This window comes from Zeugodacus cucurbitae, chromosome 4, assembly GCF_028554725.1.
Source record: "Zeugodacus cucurbitae isolate PBARC_wt_2022May chromosome 4, idZeuCucr1.2, whole genome shotgun sequence".
Classification (NCBI taxonomy): Eukaryota; Metazoa; Arthropoda; class Insecta; order Diptera; family Tephritidae; genus Zeugodacus; species Zeugodacus cucurbitae.
Genome location: NC_071669.1, coordinates 35,079,130 through 35,084,079, shown reverse-complemented (window position 1 = coordinate 35,084,079; position 4,950 = coordinate 35,079,130). Strand labels below are relative to the sequence as shown.

General features: G+C 32.5%; 1 long non-coding RNA gene across 1 annotated transcript; it reads left to right on the top strand.

Annotated features, from left to right (window-relative positions):
- Positions 1–924: 924 nt before the first annotated feature.
- LOC128921468 (uncharacterized) lies at positions 925–4,685 on the top strand. Its single transcript, XR_008470909.1, has 2 exons — positions 925–4,114; positions 4,177–4,685. It is a non-coding gene; the product is annotated as an uncharacterized LOC128921468 (long non-coding RNA).
- The last annotated feature ends 265 nt before the right edge of the window (positions 4,686–4,950 follow it).

The following is a 4,950-nucleotide window of genomic DNA, read 5'->3' as shown; positions in this document are numbered from 1 at the left end:
TTTATTTATTTACTCTTATTAAGATAACATAAATGTTCGGAATAATACAAATCTTTATATGTAGTATATGAGGGTTGAGGTAACTCCTTAACCGATTTTAACTATTTTTGCCACCAAGCTAATCACGTTATATTCATTTTGTCATTTTCCATTTTTTATACCAATATGAGTGTAGTTTTCTTTTCTATCTGTAGAGATACTCGACGTTGAGTTGCCGGTGTGCCAAATAAAATAAGATTTTTAGTTTTATTATAATTTCTTATTGCGCTGTTTTGCATTATTTCGTAACGTCTAAATACGATTTAGAGGACAATGCAAGGTTGTATTCATCTGGCATGAACACCATCTTTACCACTAAATTAGGGGGTCTGGTGCTTTTGATTACTGAATTAAATAACTTTTAGAGGGAGGCGTGGTTATAATCAAATTTTATTGATTTTCATACTGTAAAAACATGCTCCTAAAGGAAATGACTTCAGAAATTTTGGTTAATACAGCTTTAGTAGTTTAGTGAAATATACATGTACCTATTAGGGGGCAAGATCATGCTCACTTTCTCTATCGTTGTTTGATCGTCTGTAGCAATTTGTTTTTTATAACATAAAGTGGCATAACTAAGCCATAAATTAATTTATAAAAAAATAATTTGGTACAAAGGATCGCAATAGGAAAGGGCATATTTGGCTGTAAATTTTTTGGGAAAGTGGGCGTGGCCTTTGTATATACATATCTCGCAAACCAATAAAGTTATATAAACCAAACTTTCTGCAGTCGTTTCCCTTCCGGACCCCATCACACATCTCGAAAATAGTTGAAATCGGATAATAACCACGCTCACCTCCAATACAAAGGTTATGTTGAAAATTACTAAAAATGCGTTCACTCCCTAACGAAAAGCGTCAGAAACACTAAATTTTACAGAAACAAGAGAGGAAGGGCTCAGATCGGGTGTCATCGAACATTTTATACTCTCGCAATTTATTTATTTAAATTTATTAATATAACAAACAATTTGACTCACATATTCGGCGTATATATGGTATACATTGAAAGTTTGAAAACCCTAATATTAAGTATATGGGAGATAGATGAAGTTATGACCCGATTTCACTCATTGTTGGCACTTAGTTGGACCGATTTGGATGATTTTGAGAAGTGCGGTGCCACACTATAAATGCAGTATTTGAGCAAAGTTCTGTTCTGATATCTTCACTCTTACTAACTTTATATATTGTAAAGTGGGCGGAAGCACGCCCATTTAAAATTTTGTATACCATTTTGAGTACAGCTTTTCTGTGCCACCTTTATAATAAAATTTTATGTTTCTGGTGGTTTTCCTTACTGAATTAATGCACTTTTAGTAGTTTTAGTAGGAGGTGGGTGCGGTTATAATCCGATTTCCTCCATTTTTGGACTGTATAAGGTAGTACTTAAAAAAACGACTCTAGAAAGTTTGGTTCATATAGCTTAAGTAGTTTACGAGATATGTACGCCCACTTCCTCAAAAAATTACATCCACGTATGCCTCTTCATAGTGCTATCCTTCATACTAAATTTTACTTCAATAACTTAAGGTACGGCTTAGTTATAGCTTTTTATGTGTTTTCGGTTATTACCATTTTGTGGGCGTGGCAGTGGTCCGATTACGCCCATCTTTGAACTTAACCTTCTTATGGTGCTAAGAAATACGTCTTCCAAGTTTCCTCAAGATATCTCAATTTTTACTCAAGTTACAGCTTGCACGGACAGATGGATAGACTTTGTTGCGAGAGTATAAAAATGGCAGAAAGAAACTGCACTCAAATTAAAAGAAAATGGAAAATGGGAGTGGCGTTGCCCACTTATTTGTTAAAAACCATATCTCAGGAACTACTCGACCGATTTCAATGAAATTCGGTATATAATACTTTCTTGATGGAAAATGGGCGAAACGTCTACTTCCTATATAACTTAAATTTTTCCATCTGATTTTCTCTTTATAATGTAACTTTATTTATTTACTGTAACTTTTCAAAACCCCGGATATCGAACATGAAGAACTCAGTGCCTAATGTTAATTGTTTACCGAATATATCGCTAATTCTGTCAGATATTTTTTTATTTTTTCTTGTCTCTGTATCAAAAATAGTTAATATATAATCCAACATCCCCTAGTTCCATATACCTTTTATTCAGCCCTCAAAAACTATATATGATGACTTACGTTATTCTATTGGACTTTATCCCGAATATATGGGTCCAATTGTGTGTTATCTTAATAAAAAGATAGCAATAAATTGCGGGAGTATAAAAAGTTCCTTTTCCTATAGGGCTGTGCCTCAAACTCAAATATTCCCACAAGTTTAGCAATTCCCTTAAAAACTTATGCAAATAGCTGAAATTCGTATTTTACCATCAATAAAAGTAAATTCACATTTGTTTGTATACAATTTTTTCATTTTCAGTTAGTAGACCGTCGCGCAAATATTTAATTCCATGCCGGTTCGGGCTTTCGCTCCTTGTTATTGTCTTATGCGTACAGAATCAATCATTTAATTTATTTAATCTTCCAACAGTCAATCCCCTCGTCAAGATTTCGTCACTAAAATTTAGCATACAACTAAAATTCGAAAATAAGAGTAGAAACGGTTTTGGGCAGAAAAGTGAATCTATATACGGAAATGTTGTATTCTTCCTTAGGCTTAACTGTCAAGCAATTTAATCGCCTTCGGAAATAAATATTTCACAAGGATTAGCTTTAATAGCGCCGCATGTAAATTTTCTTCGTTGACTTCCGTCCTCTGATGAATATCTCAATCTTAGGCAGATGTTTCAATTTGACTGATGGAGCGTGGGTAAAACTGCATGTGCCCAGACATTACTTATGAGTATATACACATGTACATCTAAATACAAGAAATTAATAAAATGGTGAAGTTTGCATGTTATATTATGCTCTCAAACACTTTTATAGCTGATTTAATAATATCAAATTTTAATTTTTTTTGAAATTTAGTAAGAAATATAAGAATATTATTAGTTTTAATTAGCAGAAATTGGGTTTATAAACTTCACTGTGTACATTTCCAGTAATGAAATCTAATAAATCTTAAAAATAATTCTACAATTGGTCTCTTGGAAAATGGCGAAGAAATTACTTCTTATGTATTTGTCATTTTTAACTTAAAAAAAAAATATATATTTGTGATGAAACTATTCTCGCGATAAGCGCAGTGTGATTTTGTTCACAGCTGGAACTCTTCGAAACTGATATAAAGTTAAATATATATGTGACCTGGTCTACGAAAAGGGAGATAATGTGCGAAAACTAGTTTTCTGGGAAACAGCTGTTAAAAATAAACAACTCTCATCTTCCATCCGAATCAACCAAAAAGTGAAAATTGATTTTTTGACACCTAAGCCTCCTTTCCGTAGACCAGGTCACATATGTACATTTGTTTTTGAGTGTCCGATCGTCTTTCCATGCAAACTTTGAATTCAGTAATAATCTAGATATTATGATTAAACTTGGTATAAAAGGGACTATTGACACCCTTACAAAATGGGTTTTAAAGTTTGTGAATTTGAAAAGTGATCGGACCAAACTTAGTGAAAGCATTTTCACTCAGCAATCGGTGTATTACAACTACACATATATGTATCTCACTGCGCGACAAATAAAGCACGTAACGAATATATCGAAATAGAATTTGGCACAAACGTTGGTTTGTAGGTGTGACATCTATCATTGATGGTCAAATTCGGCTCAAGCCACTTTTCTTGATAATTTTGTAACCTTATTCCCTTATCACTAGGGATGTCAAGATTAATCAAATGAATAGTATTAATCGAGTATTTTTTTTAAAGCGATTTAATGGAATCGAATTTTCTTCGATCGATTAGTTACTAAATTATTAAATAAAAGCTGTCAGTTGGCTAACTGCTATAGAGAAGCCAATCGAACAAACTCTCTAAATTTGCATACGAACTGGCAGCGCTGAAACCGAATTGTTTATACTTGGTAGCACTGAACTCTTTGACAGTTCCCTAACAAAACAATTTAATTTTCAAAGATAAATAAAAAAGAGCGGATAATTTGTTGTTAAAAACGAAAATGGAAAAATATTTTAATTTGGTAAGAAAGTTTTTTTAAACATATGTAATGTATTGTGTTTATATTAATAAGTTATTGTGCAGATTTCTCAGTATTTGCAAAATTTGCACTAGCGCAGACAGATTCAGAAAGGCTGTTTCCAATTGAGGCTTTCATTTTGGGCGATTCAGCCTACCCTGCTACCCTGGTTAGTGGCACCTTTTAATGACTATGGAAACTTGACCGCATCGCATCGAAATTTCAACAAATTACACTCTTCTACACATAGAACCAAGATGAAGATTTAGAAAACAGTTTACAAGATGAGTCCCATGAAGTCCATCAACAAACAAATAGTAATAGACGAGATGAATTATTTCAATATTCACCATAACTTAATAGTGGTACTCATTTAATGTCGCAATTATATAAACATGGCAAATTGGCAATAACAGTTAAATGAGCGCTCTGTGGCATCAAATATTTGTGCTGTTGGTTTCTGAAACAAAATCGTGAAATGTAAACTGAGTTAATAAGATATACATATTTTAATATTATCTCAAATTATCTTTTAATCTTATATTATAAATCAAATAAACGCTTTGAAAAATCAGCTGATTGTGAATTCCGTAAACTTGCCATGATTGCCACTGAAAATGGTCTCGCATACTCGTATTTGCAAGACTGTCGTAAAATAAAATGCATGTAAAAATGAACAGCTGTTTTACGATATTGTTATTTCGTGATATTGCCATACGTTTGCGACGAGAACAACTAACTATACTATTAATAAAAACATGAAATCTAAATAAAACATAAATTCTTTTTATTCCAAATTTCTTTATTAAATTCAGTATATGAATGAAGCACAATAAAAA